Raw genomic sequence first — 16,535 nt, forward strand, 5'->3', positions numbered from 1 at the left:
ATAAGACGCAAACAATTCCAGTGAGAACCAAGCACGGAAGAAAAAAATCGCAACTACTTCCAAGGCACTATTGTTATGATCACACGAAGAATAGCAGGCACCGCCTTCCTCCGCCACTTGAACTTTCAATAGCCAAGAAGTCTTGCAGTTACCGGCTTGTGCCAACTCGTCGGGCCACACCACGTTCCCCTCCCCCGGCCGCTGCGCGCGCCCCGCGCACAAGCGACTGTCCCCCAAGTGGGCTTCGCAGATGGTGCGACCCTAGTCGCAGCCTTTAAAGAAAGTAACAGCGGGCGGCTCGGCGGTTCTCGGAGAGATATTTACTAGTCTCGGGGTCGGCGGAGAAAAGCAAGTGGGGGGAGGTCTCAGTCCTACTTAGGCCGAGTGCCCGCTTATTAGAAACTGTACGAGTTCCCTAATTGGTGCTAGGGCCACTAATAAGTCCATGTTTCCTTTATGGCCGTTTTTGCATATACAGACATCTGCTAGAGATGGTTCAAGAAGAGTAAATGCATACGCGACAACACCCTTTTTTTTCCTTTACAAACCACCTGGAAAAGGTGGAAAGAACGGTAAGAAAAAAGTCAACACCGCTGCTGTTCTCCAGAGATACCAGCAGGGGCCGCTCTCTCCACCTTTCCCGGGCGAAGGCCGCCACGGACCCGGGTGGCGGGGGGCGCGGCCCAAGGTGCGCGCGCAGCCCCCTCGGCTCCGGGAGCCGGATCCGGGAGAGGACTGTGGAGTGTAGGACGGCGGGCTGGGCTGGGCGCTCCGACGGCTTGGGTGGGGTCTGGCTCCTGGACGCCCCCGTAGAATCCCACGGGGTTTAGGGGAAAGGCTCTGTCGGCCAAGACGGCTCGATCCCCGGCTGCGCTATTTAACACCCAGATTTCGGCTGGTGACAGCAGCGTCAGTGTGAGCCCGGTCCCCTAGCTCGTCCGTGAGCTCTGGCGCGGTCCCGCTATCCGGTGTCCGGCCCTTGTGGCGCCCGGGGTTCTCTGTCCCGCACTCCACTCCGCCCGGGTCGCCTAGGCGCCGCCTTTGCTCTCCGCCGCTGATTTACATGCTAATTGTGTCTGGGAAAAGTTCTTTAATTGGCAGAATTAGGCAGAGCAAACGAATTGTTTCACAGGCTGAACCAAATTAATTCCGGGTTTAGCTCCTTCCCTTGGAGAAACAAACAATTAAGTTGTCTTGTTTGCTTTATGGATATATTGGAAATGCCCCACGTCGGGTTTCAGGATGTTATTTAAAGGGAAATTATTTTCAGTATTAATACTTGCATGTTTAATTTGTAGTAATGCTGAGCTAAGAAGTAAGAGATTAAATTTACCTAATTTAAAATTATGGAATACAAGAGGAAAAGAATTTTAGTTGACTTTTGCACGGTGAGGAAATACCACCCAGACTCTTCCTGGCAATTATTAGATCCTAAAATCTCACCATCCAATTAGACGCCTGTCGTCCTGAGCACATTATATTACATTTCCACCTGCCAGAAGAGAGATGCTCCAGGAGCTAGAAGATAAATCTATCCTGAGGCTCCTGAAACCCTCTTGGGAGCACCTGTGGGGAGGCCAGGAGATGAAACTTCATGATGTCATTTCCCCTGTGTGGCCTCAGACTCACTCCCAGAAGCCTGCCTTAACTTTTCAGTAAAACCGTTGGCCCTCCAAAGCCTTTGAAGTGTGCACTTCATCCTGTTTCTTCAGGGAAAGAAAGCCAATGGGAGTTAGAGAATCAGTGTTCAAAATAGAAGGAAACTTCAGCCAGTTTTGTAGTTAAGTGACATAAAGTGGAATGATTAAGGCCCTGGTCTCTGGAGACCATCTGAGACTGTGTAACTTACTAGGCGGTGATCTTGGGCAAGTCACTTATCTGTCTGAAGCCCCGGTGTACTCACCTACTAATGGAATTCATATATTCTACTCACTTCCCGGGGATCCTGTGGATTAAATTAGATGGTGTTTGTAAATCTTGAGTCTAGGGCACACACTGCTCTATAAAGTTTAACTAACATCATTGTCATCCTTGTCATCCTCCACATCAATCTTGCTGTCACGTTTTACAGGGTTCATAGACGGAAGCACAGAGGAGAGTAGTGGCTTGATTTGTGTCAATGATTGGGTCAGGGCTGGGAGCCACTTGTAACAACTCCCCTTCAATAAATGCTTACATGACAATGTCCACTGTCCTCACATCACCTGGAAAAAGTGTGGATGAAGATTAAAATAGAACAAAAAGATAAACTCACCTAGGATTTATTTAGAAAGCACATCTGGCTGTTTAATCAGAATCCCTGCTTTGAGACAAAGAGGACTCGTGAACTTGTGAGATGAAGGGGCTGCTGGTGCTTACTGCTCAGTTCCCTTGTGGTGTAAGTTCCCAGGTGACAGGCGGGGACACAGTTTGTACATTCAGGACATTATCGTTTATGATCAAGAAACCCACCTGTATCCTCAGAACCCTTCTCCAAAGTTCCCGCCACCCCTTTTCCTTAAATCAGTAGTTTTAAAATCCATTTGCACATCAGATTTACCAAGGGAGCTCTTAAATGACAAACATCCCCAGGCTCCAGAGATTCTGTTTGACCAGGTAAGGGTGGGACCTGGGCATAGGTACTTTTTAAAACTCCCCAGATGATTCTAATATGCAGCCAGGGGTGAAAACCACTGTCACAATGAATCCCGGCTGTGTTCTAAAACGCTGCTTTTCCCCAGCCTTTTCTCCTGGGGCCTGTTTCTTCTCCTTCTTGCCCCTTTATCCCACTGTTGGGAAGAGAGGCCTGTGTCCTCCGTGCTCCTCGGGTTGCTTTCAGGCCATTTCTCCCCTTCTCAAAAAACTCCCAGACCTTTGGCATCTGTACCCTACAAATATGTCGGTGCTATCATTCACAGACCTCATTTTACCCCGTTCTTCAAAGAGTTAGGGCCAGGTTTACTGTCCTCCTATCTGTCCCACCTGCTATGGTCACTCATGGTAGTATTGGCATCCACCTAACCACTAACTCTCTGGCTTCTCAGTTTCTTATCTTCCTCATCTACAGCCTTTTTCTGCTCCCCTCTGCCACCCACTCTGGGTGTTCATGCTAGGCTTTACTATCAGAAAATTCTCCACCTTCTAAATCACTAATTTGACATCCCACTCTCCAATCACAACTTCCTCGCATCCCAGCTTCCTTGCTCACGCACTCCCTGCATTCACTCTGATTGCTTGAAGATCTCCAGATTGTCAGTGTTGCCTCTCTCTCTCTCTCTCTCTCAATCCATCCACTCCCTCCTTTCATTCCTTCTCTATCCAGCATAGCTTCATAATAGCAATGTGGTCTCTCTCTCTAGTCTTTCTCTCAAATACTTTCAATTCCTTTCCTCCTCTATCTTTTGGTCAATACCTATTTGACTAAAAGTTAGTCCTGAATTGTATAAACTCAGCCTTTGCTGCTGTTGCACTGGGCAGCTCAGTCCTGCTGGAAAACTTGTAGGCAAGTTGAGTTATCCAGATCAATTGGATCCTCAACCCTGCCGCACCTTGTCTTCCTTCTGTCTCAGCCTCTAACTCTATCCCCTTAATCAGATGTTTCCCCCTTGGTGCCGTCTACTTCCCTGAAAAAACACAGTCTAACTGTGGGAACATTTTTCCTTTGTCCTCATGATGTTCTGAGCGTCTTCCCTAATGATGGAGGCAGTGTTTGTCCTCCAGTGTGAGACCAGTCCCTCCCCATGTCCCCAATTGTTCACACCGGCTCGGAAATTCTGTCCTATTTTTCCCAGCCTCCTCCTGCATCTCCCCATCAGGATGTAAACAAGCTTCAGTCTTTCTCATCTTAGAAACAGCCCTCCTTGGATCCTCTGTTTCTTTCACGCTACCCCCTTCTCTCCTCTCTTCCAAAGCCAAATATCACCAGAGCTTGTTACCCACCATTGCCACTTCCTCCTCTCATCTACTCATTCCTCAGTCTGGCTTCTGTTCCCAGCACTCCAATGACAAGGCTCTTGCTAAAATATTCAATGACATCCATGACAGTAAGTCCAGTGGAAATTTTAAGGTTTTCCTTTTATTTGAATTCTCAGCAACAATGAACATGGCCACGCCCTCCCTTGTGAAATGCTCTCTGCTCTTCTCCCACTTCTCTTTTCTTTTTTGAACTTTGTTTTTCTTTTGAGGAAATCAAAAGATACAAAATTTTTCAAAGAATAGTATAATAAACATCCCAATTTTCATCATTCAGAATTAAGAACTGTTAATATTTTGTTGTATTTGTTTCCTGTCTTTATTTTAAGAAATAAAACATGGTGTATACAGCTTAACTTCCTTATGATTAGCACCTCTTTCTCACTCCCATGCCCTCTTTTTCATAGGTGACATGATTTTGAGTTTTCTGTGCATCCTTACAGTTTGTTCTGTACTTTTACATATGCCATATGTATCTAAATATCTAGCAACATTTTGGGTTGATCCCCCCCCCAAATTAACTTAAATAATATCCTGTTCTCCCTTGTCCTCCAATTCATTCTCTAAATTGTGGCCAAAATGATCTTTGAAACATGCATATCTGATCACATCAAACCCATGCGTAAAACACTTCAGAGATAACCTTGGGCATTCTCAAACCTTAATATAGCCTTCAAGGCAGTGCACAATTTTCTGGCCTGCTTGTCTGGCCTCATCTCTGTCATGCTCCCAGCACTGTCTCCCTTTCTTGCAGCATCAGTGGTGTTTTCAGTTCCTGGAAAGCTCCATATTTCTCCTTCGCAACCGCAAGCCTGTCCGTGTGCCTCTGCCTGGAACACTGCAACTTTTCCTTCTCCCTCTTTACCTGGCTAACTCCTACACATCCTTCAAGTTTCAGCCTCAGTGTTCCTGCCCAAGAAAGACTTCCCTGATACTCAAAAATAGGTCATACTCTCCATTATGTGTTCTCAAACTACCCCATGAATTTACTTCATAATACATATCATATATTACAGCTAGAATTAATATCTGGTGCAATTATTTGTTGAATGATTCTTCTTTCCTGTTAGATCAGAAGCTTCTCAAGTCTTGGGACTACACTGTTTCTTTTCTGCAGCACCTAGCAAAGAGGGAGGGCTTGGTACGTAAATGAGGGGATGAGTCAGTGAGTTTCTTTTGAAGGATTCAGTAAAATAAGGAATAGACCACTGGATGGAATAGGATCATTCAAAAAGGAAAAAAACCCACTAGAAAGATATATCCTTCTGATTTTGAATTTCCAGTTCTAAAGATTAACGAAATTTAGGCTTTCTTCCAACACAGAACGTCCGCTGTACAGTATCTAATTTGCTTTTTTGAATAAGGGAAAAAAAAGATTTATCGATACAAGTGATGAGTAAATACAACAATTACAAAAACAAGATGCTTGAAAATAAGATGCTGTAAGAATATAAATATAACTCTAAAAGACCCCTGGAAGGAGATAAACCTGCAATTTGAATTCACTGGAAACAATGTAAGCGCATCTCCGAGGACCAGCTCTACCAGCAAGCTGGAGTTTGCTAACAGTGATTTACTGTCTGCCGTCCCATGAATAGCTCCACGGGTGGTGCCCCCTCTGTGTGTAACAATCATTCCACTGTACCACAGTGAAGCTGTGGCTCCATTCACTTCTGATATCAGATTATTGTTTGGGAAATTAAGAGAATGGCAGATTAGAAATAAGGTAATGAATGAACAATAAATGTTAAGTAAACCAGAACTCCATTTTTTCCCCCTACAAAAGCTCTTTACATTTTGTTGAAATCTTTAGTTATATAATACAGAACAAAGACTGTTTTAGGCCTTATTTTCATCACGCTGTTCCAACATAACTTTTTAATTGCCCCTCCCACTGATATTTAGACTGAAAGATATCTACTTGGATGAGAGTTTGTTTTAAAAAAGTAGTTACCTAAATATAATTTATACTTTTCATAACCAGATAAGCCAGTTGATTAAACAGTACTTTGGAATTTGCTACTTGGCCAAAAGAACGATGAAAATTAAAATATACTTGCTTTTGAGAGCTGCTTTCAAGGCCTTTGCTTCCAGGTAGCAGAAGGCCTGCTAGCGGAGGGGATTGTTCTGGCACGTGCTTAACTATGAAATTATGCTTCAATTTGTTCCAATTCTAGTTTTTAGATTATGTGGAAAAACTCTGTACTGATATCAACTGAAAGACTTTTTCCAGGCTGTTTATTATGATGAATGTGTATTTGAGTAATTTTATAACCAGAGAAATGGAGACAACTAAGGGTGTTCTGTTTGCTTTAACACTGAAACTTTAAAACAGGAGACAGCTGTTTTAAACATCTAAACTTAGGCTGGATAATTGCGGACGATGATTGTACTTTAAAAAAATGATATGCTTTGGTCTAAAGTAGGTTTTAAAATGAAGTATGAAAAAATTCATTGAATATAAAATTATCCTCTGAAAACTCCCCTATACATATAATTGTAAAGTCTAAGGATGGTTTCCCAGTATCTTCACTCAGCTTTGGATTTTGTTCCTGGGACAAGTGTCTGGTTAATCGTCCTATAAAAATATTGACAACATTTAACTCGTTAGATTTAAGAGTGTTTTCAGATATAACTTTTATGCTGAAATGAGCTTAAATATTACATTTTAAAATAAATAACATATAATTTGGTACTTTCCAAAAGCTTCAGATGATTCAGTTACTGGTTGCAGTGTCTGATTTGTGCATCACTAAATACAAGACAAGTGGAACAACTGATGTCAGTTTCTTTGTGAAACCCTCTTAAAAACACCTTTGTTCATAACCAAGTACTTATGAATACAAACTAGAATGTTGCATTTTAACATTTAAACATTTAAACCCACACACCTGTTTTCTTAAGAAATACTGTATTGTGTCATGAACTGTATTATTAAGACTTTTATAAAACACACACGTTGATTTCCTCATAGTTCTCTCCCTTTCTTTCCATGCCTCAAAGCAATTGAGTCATTTCCTTTCTGCAAATAGCCATTTAAAGGTTTTTCTTCTGTCGAAGCAAACTTTTGAAAGTCCCTAGCCCTTGCCTCCTCCTCACTGTTACTGTTCCCTTCTATTCTCCACCCTCTGAGCAAGGTTGCAGACATGGAGTTTTGAATTATAGCTCCATGTTTGCCTTGTTTTGCTAGATTCCCTTGCTTTCCTTAGATTGCCCCTTTTTGCTCAATTGTTCAGTCAATATATTACTTTTTTAGGTTACTTATTTTTTTTGTAAACTAGTTAGCTATTTTTTCTACAAAACACACCAAATAAACTGCAATAAGAACATTATATGGCAGTATTAATTCACTCATTATGGACCAAGAATTAGCCTTGTACTCTCAGGTTCCCGTCAGTGCATTACTGGATGAAGGTGACTCAAGATGCAACGAAGCTTTACTTATCGCGTTGCTTCTCCTGATCCCATAATGTCATCCTGCCTGCTGTTCAGGCCACACAACTTCCAGCCATCTTTGACTGCTCCCCTTTTCCCATTTGTCACATTCAAGTCATCAGCAAATCCTGCTGGCCTCCCTTCTGAATGTATCTAGAATCTGCTCACTTTTCATTTCCACCATTATTGCACTGGTCCAAGCCACCATCATGTTCATTAGGGGTTTCACAGTAGCCTCCCGACTGGTCTCCCTGCTCCTGAACTTGCTTCCCTACAGTCTAGTCCCAATGAGAATAGCAGCCAGAATGACACTTTAACTCATTCATTAAAGTCATGTCACTCTTCTGCTCACAACCATCCAGTGGTTTCTTTCCCACCTCCCTCAGAATAAAAGCCAACGCCCACACCACCTGCCCCTCCTCCAGCTCTCTGGCTCCACCTTCTCCTCTTCCGCCCTCACTCACTCCGCCCCTGTCCACCCTGCCTCCTGCCCATTCCCACCTCAGGCTCTTATTTCTCTCCTTCTTCCTGAAACACCCTTTCCTCAGATATCCGCAGGGCTCACGCCCTCATCCCCTGCAGCCCTTGCTGAAATGTCAGTCTCTCACTCAGGCCTTCCCTGACCTCCTGTACAGAATAACAGCTTCTCACACTTCTTCCTGCTCCCCTTCCCTTATTCTATGTTTCATCCTGGCCCTGTCTGCAGTCTGACCTTGTATATATTTACTTACTTGTATAATATCCATCTCCCACCACTGGGTCATAAGCTCCCTCAGGGCACATATGGAGTCTTTCATTAGCCACCATGTCCCCAGCAATTAGAATAGCACCTGGCACATCCTATACATGCTGCAAATATTTGTTGAGTGAGTGAGTGAATAACCACACCTTACCACATGTAAAAATGTCCATCACATTAGGGCCACTGGGTGCGTATCCTATATACTGGGTAACATTTAAACCAAAGTGAGTAGCTTTCTTTCAAGAAATGCTCTGAAACATACAGGTTTTTAAAATGCAGTTTCTTTGTCTAATGTTGTAGTAGGCAGCATGTGGTACTTTTCTAAAAATCCAATTTGCTTTTGGGCAGTGTCCGGAGTCTAGTGGTGAGAATAGGATTGGGTGTGCCGAGCAAAGGAGGCTCCAAATGAGAAGTGCCTGATATGGATGTGGAGGATTTTTCTAACTTCCTGCTTGTTACTCCAGATGGCCACTCCCGAAGACCAAGAGGAATGGGAGAGCTGGCCTTACAGCACAACTCCCGTCTAGACAGCCTCCCCAGCCAGCTAGGGCTGCTGTGACACAGTGCCACACACTGCATGGCTTCAACAACAGGACTTCATTTTCTCTAGGTTCTGGAGACGAGCAGTCCAATATCAAGGTCATCTGGGCTCTGGTGAGGTCTCATTTTCTCTTACTGGCTTATAGATCAACACCTTCTCACTTTGTCCTCACACGGCTTTCCCTTCATGCATGGGAGCAGAGTGAAAAAGGAAGGGGGAGAGAGAGAGAGAGAGAGAGAGAGAGAGAGAGAGAGATCGATCTGGTGTTTTTTCTTACAAGGACACTAACCCCATGGAATCAAGGCTCCACCCTTATGACATCATTATTTAACCTTAATTATTTCCTTACTCCAAATACAGCCACCCTGGAGGTTAAAGCTTTGACATATGAAACTTGGTGGACACAAACATTTAGTCCATAGCAGCGTCCAAAGGCTTATCTGAATCCTGCGAAACCTCGTGCTCCCTGTCCTCCAGGCCAGCTCACATAAACAAGGGGCCAGCAGGGGCAATGGGCTTGAATCTCACATTCAGGAAAGTTCTCAAATGATCTGTTGTGACCTTTTTTCCAAATAATGTTCACACATACCATATACATAAAAAATATTATATGTACATATATGTACATAAAATATATAGAATAAATATAAACATATATAATATATACACAAAACATTGTATTTTTATTTTACAAATTAAATATTGCATAGATGCTTATAAGCCTATTATAGCACTTCTTCCATTTTTGTATAATGGAACATCAAGCCTCTCTCAATGTCAGAGAGTCCCCGCCTTCTAGATTTGGGTCCAACATCCACCATGCTGGCCATCCCCATTAATCTTGGTTATCACCCTAATATTGGCCTTTCCTGTCAGTGATTCTTTCTTGTGTTTTACTGTGCACTCAGCTCTGTGCTCCTTCCCCCTGACTGGACCTCCCACCTCTCTGCTCCCTTCCAAACCTCCATTTTTTTTTTTTTTTTTTTTTTTTTTTTTTTTGAGACAGAGTCTCACTCTGTTGCCCAGGCTAGAGTGAGTGCCGTGGCGTCAGCCTAGCTCACAGCAACCTCAAACTCCTGAGCTCAAGCGATCCTCCTGTCTCAGCCTCCCGAGTAGCTGGGACTACAGGCATGCGCCACCATGCCCGGCTAATTTTTTCTATATATATTTTTAGCTGTCCATATAATTTCTTTCTATTTTTAGTAGAGGTGGGGTCTCGCTCTTGCTCAGGCTGGTCTCGAACTCCTGAGCTCAAACGATCCGCCCACCTCGGCCTCCCAGAGTGCTAGGATTACAGGCGTGAGCCACCGCGCCCGGCCCCAAACCTCCTTTTTATGGTCTTTTTCTCTCCAGGACTTCTGCAGAATGAACAATGCCTCTCATATTCTCAGTTTTCACGGACTAGTCTTTCCACCTCCTGGTCCACCCCCAGTATGGCAGACAAAGGGACCCCAGGCACTCTTTGACCATGCTTGGATGATGAGGACTTCATTAGTTGTCAGGGTAGATGCAAAAACATGCAACCTGTTTCCCCGGGATGGGGTTCACAGGGAAGCCCTGACAGAAGCACAGAGATCTGGCTCTATAAAATGAGGAGCGCTGCTGAGATAGAGTTTGGTGCATAGGAGGGCAGCGTGTGTGGCGAAAGAGCACAGGCTGGGGACCCAGAAAATTCATATGAGCCCAGGAAATCCTGAACCTTATTATTTTTTCCTGAGATTACATATCCAAAATCTCCCGGCAAAGTGCTGCTCACAAAAAGAACCTCAGTCAATAAACATGGCGAGCGTGCTCTTGAAGCTGCATGGCAGAATGCATAACTTTCCCACCAAGTGTCCCAGAGTCTCCCGGAGTAATTTAGGCCTGGAGCTGGCCTTACAGGGTGACTGTGAAAGAGCCCATGATTGAAGCTCACATTCATTCCCTTGGAATCAAACTGGGGTCTGGGGATCAGGGTGCCAGCCACAAAGACATCTCCCAACTTTGTTTGACAATGAATTTGGGACAAAGACTCTACGATAGAAAATATGCAAGAAAAAAAATGGTGATGATGGAAAAGAGAAGATAAACTGAAACATGCAAAGTTTTAAAAAGGACAAAAGTAGGAAGGCAGCATCCTTCAGGGCTGAAATCTTCCCTGAACACTGAAAATGATCATGTGGATACTTTTCTAAGAGCTTTGCAAGTATCAGCCCATTTAGACTTTATAATGATTCCAGTATGTGAGTATTTTCATTATCTTCATTCAGCAGTCAAGGTAAATGAGGAAAGCAGATATTACAATGACTTGGCCAAAGGTTTATAGCTGTGAAGTGGCTGCGGCAGGTGGGCACCTACCCACCTACTGCACTGCACAGTCAGGCAAGGGGAGTGTGCATGTGATATGCAGTTCCTTATTTTGGCCCTTTTCAAAAATATCTGGAAGTCCATTTTGCTTCAAAATGTGCATACTATTATGGAGAATTTTTCTCTAATCCAATTTCAACAGATTGTTTATGTTTAAATGTGTGCTTATTCAACCAAAAACCAAATTATAGGAAAATCTTAATTATAAAAGAGATTTTTTTATTTCAAAGTATTACAGGGGTACACATAGGTTTGGTTACATGGATCACTTTTATAATGCTTGACTCATGGTTATCAGTGTGCCCATCACCCAGATAGTGGTGTACTATCTGTCAGGTAGGTTTTGGTCCATCCCCCCCTCATCCCCTCTTCTGATTTCTGTTAAGTTTTACTTCCCTCTAAGCACATGTGTACTCTTCAGTTAGTCCCAGTTTAATAGTGAGTACATGTAGTCTTTGTTTTTCCATTCTTTAGATACTTCACTTAGGATAATGGTCTCCAGTTCCATCCAAATTGTTGCAAAAGGCATTAAGTCATCCTTCTTAATGGCTGTGTAGTATTCCATATTTTATGGAACATACCACATTTTATTAATTCACTCATGAACTGATGGGCACTTGGGTTGATTGCACATCTATGCAATCGTGAATTGTGCTATAGTAAACATTCAAGAACAGGTGTCTTTTTGATAAAATGACTTCTTTTCCTTTGGGTAAATACCCAGCAGTGGGATTGCTAGATCAAATGGTAGGTCTACTTTTAGTTCTTTGGGGTATCTCCATACTGTTTTCCACAGAGGTTGTACTAGTTTGCAGTCCCACCAACAATGTAGTAGCATTCCTTTCTTTCTACATCCGCACCAGCATCTATTATTTTTGGAGTTTTTAATAAAAGCCATTCTGACAGGGGTAAGGTGATATCTCATCATGGTTTTAATTTTCATGTTCCTGATGATTAGTGATGTTGACCATTTTTCCATATGTTTTTTTGGCCACTTGTCCATCTTCTTTTGAAAAGCTTCTGTTCATGTCTTTTGTCCACATTTTGATAGGGTTGTTTGATTAAAAAAGAGAGAGAGAGAGAGAGCCCATCCTATCCTTGGAAATCCCCTGTGAATCTTCACCAGGGGGCCAAGGAGAAGTCGCCGTTTTCTACCAGCTGAAGCTTCCTCTCCCTCCTGCCCTGGGCCTGTGTGCAAATCCTCCGCACACAGTTTTATGACTACCGCTTAACCTGCTCCTAAATGCAGGCCTGAGCAGTGTTTCTCCACCAGAGAGAACTAAAGGAGGCCACAGTAGCATAGTGGTTAAAGGCAGAGGCTCTAAACCAGCCTCCTGGCTTTGCTACTTATTAACTGTGTGTTCTCTGACAAGATACTTAATGTCTTGATAACTCAGTTTCCCCACTTGTAAAATGGGGGTAATAACAGTCCGTACCTCAAAGGAACCATTACATGAGTTTATACATATATTAAAAAATTATGAAAGCGACAAAGCAGTGGTTGATAATTTGATTTATAGCAAAGGCGATTTGCTTTTGAGAAGGCTCAATGTTAAGTAAGCTCTTGATTCAGGTTTAACGTTTAACCTTATTAAAATTGTACTTACAACGTATGTCTGTTGCACAAGGAATGAATGCACTCTAGGTTCTGTGCTTCCAAATGTGCAGTCCAGTTCTTCCAGACAGTGTTGGGCATCGCTGTGTACATCAGTTGATTTTCCTCCTAAGTCGAGTACAGAAACACTGAAATACTAGTGCTTTCTCTTCTTAGGGTATGAGCTTCTAACAAAGAGTCAACTCCCTGCACTGGGACAACTGGCTATCTATTCAGAAAATAATAAAGTTAGCTTCTGCCTCCACAACTTTCAAAGATAAATTCCAAGTGGATTAAATATCTAAAAGTAAAGAAAACCAAAAACATAACATGAGAGTTAAATGAGTATGTGAGAGAACACAATTATGATCTTGGGGCAGAAAAGGCTTTCTTAACACACTAAAAGCAAAACCTCTGAAGGAAAAAATTAGAAATTTTGACCATTTCCAAAACAAAACTTTCTAAGACAAAGATTTCCATAAATAAAGTAAAAAGGGAGATGGCAGATTGGGAGAAATATTTGCAATCTAATTAACAGACAATTTGCATGTAGAAAATATTAAGGAGTTATATGAATTTAATAAGACAATGATAAATAATTTAACAGGGAAAAGTGGACAAAACACATAAAGAGGCAAAACTTAGGAGGAAATTCAGTCGGCCAATATATATCCCACAAGATGTTTCACTTTGATGTCAATCAGGAAAATACAAATTTAAACAGTAAGACAATATTTTTTGTATGCATCAGATTGGCAAAGAATATTAAAGTTTGATAATATCAAATGTTGGCAAGGATGTTCAAGCAGCCTCATAAGTTACTAGTGAGAATATAAATTAGTATAGCCACCTTGGAGGATAATTTGACAGTATCTATTAAAATTCATAATGTGCATATTCTATGACCCAGCAATTCAGCTTTGAGAAACAGTCACCTTTGTACACAAAGAGGCATATATAAAGATTCTCATTGTAGAATTTTTTGTGATTAAAAAAAATAATAAATGACAAATATTTGTCAGTATGGTGGTAGTTATTTAAAATAGTTAATAGGATGAGGAGAGATTAGTTAACTGGTAAAAAGCCATAATTAGATAGGAGGAATGAGTTCTGGTGTTCTGTTTCATAGGATGACTAGAGTTAACAAGAAAGTATTGTATATTTAAAAATATTAATAGCTAGAAGAGAGTTTTTTGAATGTTCTCATCACAAAGAGATGGTAAATGCTTAAAGTGATAGATATACTCATTACCCTGATTTGATCATTACACAATGTCTACGTGTACTGAAACATCACATTACACCCATAAATGTGTACAATAATTATATGTTAATCATAAAAAATAGTTAATAGGATCTGGTAATTTAAAACATTATGCAGCAGTTAAAAAATAATAGATACCTATTAGATACCTATATACTACTATGGAAATTCACCAAGACATATTTTACTAAAAAACAAGTTAAAGAGGTCTATGCACAGGAATATTTAAAAAACTGCACAGAATAAAAATAACCCTATAAATCTATGGGTACTCTTTTTTTCTTTTTAGAAAAAAGTTTGAATACATGCTTGTACCTTGAATTGATAATAGAGGCCAGAATTGGGAAAGAAGCATCTAGGTGGGAGGGGGCAGGGTATTGTTATGGACTGAATGTGTGTGCTCCCAAAATTCATACATGGAAGCCCTAACCCCCTATGTGGCTGTATTAGGAGTAAAGAAATAATTAGGATTAGATGAGGTCATAAGGAATAGAGTGGGGTCCTGAACTGATGGGATTACTGTTCTTATAAGAGGAGATACCAGGGAACGATTTCTCTCTCTCTCTCTCTCCCTCTCTCTCATTCTCTGTCTCTCTTTGCATGCACCTAGGAAATGCCATGTGAGGACATAGTGAGAAGGCGGCTGTCTACAAGCCAAGAAAAGAGCCCTCAGTGGAAACTAAACCTTGAGCTTGGGCTTTTCAGCCTCCAGAACTACGAGAAAATAAATTTCTGTTGTTTCAGCCACACAGTGTGTGGTGTTTTGTTATGGCAGCCTGAGTAGATTAAGACTGGTGTCAAAGAGGACTTTAGCCTTTGCTGACATGTGTTTTAATATTTTAGAATGAGGATGTATTTATGCATTACTTATGTGATTAAAACATTAACTTTTTAAAGGCAATTTTCTCTTCCTTCTTCTCCCATAATTGCCCTTCTCCTCTTCTTGTCTTCCCCTGAGCAACATTAATCAAGACCCGAGGAAGACATGTACATTCTGAGCCTCCCAGCTCTATTTTTCAAGAGGACCTCCTTCAGGTCAGCAGCCCTGAAAATGAATCCCCTCACCACGAACCTCCGAGGAGATACCGTAGGAGGCACTTGAGGTTAGATCAATAAAGTAACAGAGTGTGATTTGGCAAGGGGATTTATGGTAAGGAGGAATCACTTTCTCTTAGCAGTAGAGGAGAAGGCTCAAGTTCTGTCATCTTCTAATAGGAGATAATGTGCACACAGTGTCGTAAATATAATCACCTTAATATCGATGGCCAGCATTTATTGCATCCTCCGTACGTGGCAGGCGCTCCCTTACATTTTATAACCATCATCTCATTTCATCCTCTAGAAACTCCCTGTGAGGAAATTGAGATAATCAATCTTAAATCATAGAATTTGCCCATTAAATTTTATTTATCTTAAAACAATATTAGACCAACATTGCCAGAAATTTAAAGACAATTTCCTCATTACCCTTGCACTCTAAACACAACCATGATTTCCATTTTTAGGTGTTCCTTTCTAGGCTATCTATATGCTTACATATTTCTTGTTATCAAAGAGTTTGTATAATTTTGTGCATAACTTTTTTCATTTATTATGCTTCTTATATAACCTTTATAATTGTCACTTCAGTGGTTACTCAATGTTTCATGTGCTTGTGATATTGTAATTTACTTATCTATTCCCCTGTGGTTGACATCTAAGCCATTTTCAACTTGTTATCACAGATATTGTTGAATAAACATTTTCACATACATGAATTTTTAAATTTCAGCTATTTTCCTAAGATAAGTTCTCAGGGGTATTACTAAGCCACATGATGCAAGCATATTTTATGACTATTGATCAAAATTGTTCAATAGATTTCCAAAGCTGTGTGCCAATTAATGATGCCACCAGCAATGTACAAATATACCCGTTTCACCACAGCATTCTCAGCACTGGCCAGTATAATTTCAAGGTTTTTGCTGATGTAAAAACTTCAGAGGGAGGTTCCTCAGATCTTCTAACACTACTTGGTGAGCTGATTGAAAACCGCAGAGGTATATAAAAGGACATGGATATTTTTCCCAGTTCAGCATTCATCCCATTCCTTTAGGAACAGCACCTTGAGTTTCTCTTCTTTCTTAATCCAAGTGGTTTGATGGGACCCCAGCCCCGTCCTCAGATCTAAGAGGTGAATATGTGACTCGGCATTGTCACTGGCAACTCTCTCTCTTCTCTCATACACACACAGACACACACACACACAGAGAGAGAGAGAGAGGGAGGGAGAGAGAGAGAGGAATAGATCCAAAAGAAGAGCAGAGCCAAGAGGAAAGAGTAAGTCTTGGTGACGGTGTTTCAGTCCCTCTACCCAACTGGGGCTGATGCCAGACACCCTGGGCTTCAGGGCCACTGTACAGAGTTGCACCAGTGTGAAACGCAAAGGGTTCCAAGCCAAAGGGTAAATGGGGCTGAAATAAATTGTGTGCACCTGGGAGCAAGGCTGTATCTATCTAGACGAAGGGTCATGTTGTTTTGGTTTCGGTTTTGTTCGCATAAAGGTTCCCATTGCTTGCCGAGCCCAATGCTCACTCAGGAGTCCCTTTTTCCACTTCTCAGAAGGTGCTGTGCCGGCTGCCATAGCTTTGCAGTTGCATGAACCAATAAATCTCCCCTCTTC

Source organism: Eulemur rufifrons, chromosome 17, assembly GCF_041146395.1.
Source record: "Eulemur rufifrons isolate Redbay chromosome 17, OSU_ERuf_1, whole genome shotgun sequence".
NCBI classification, from domain to species: Eukaryota; Metazoa; Chordata; class Mammalia; order Primates; family Lemuridae; genus Eulemur; species Eulemur rufifrons.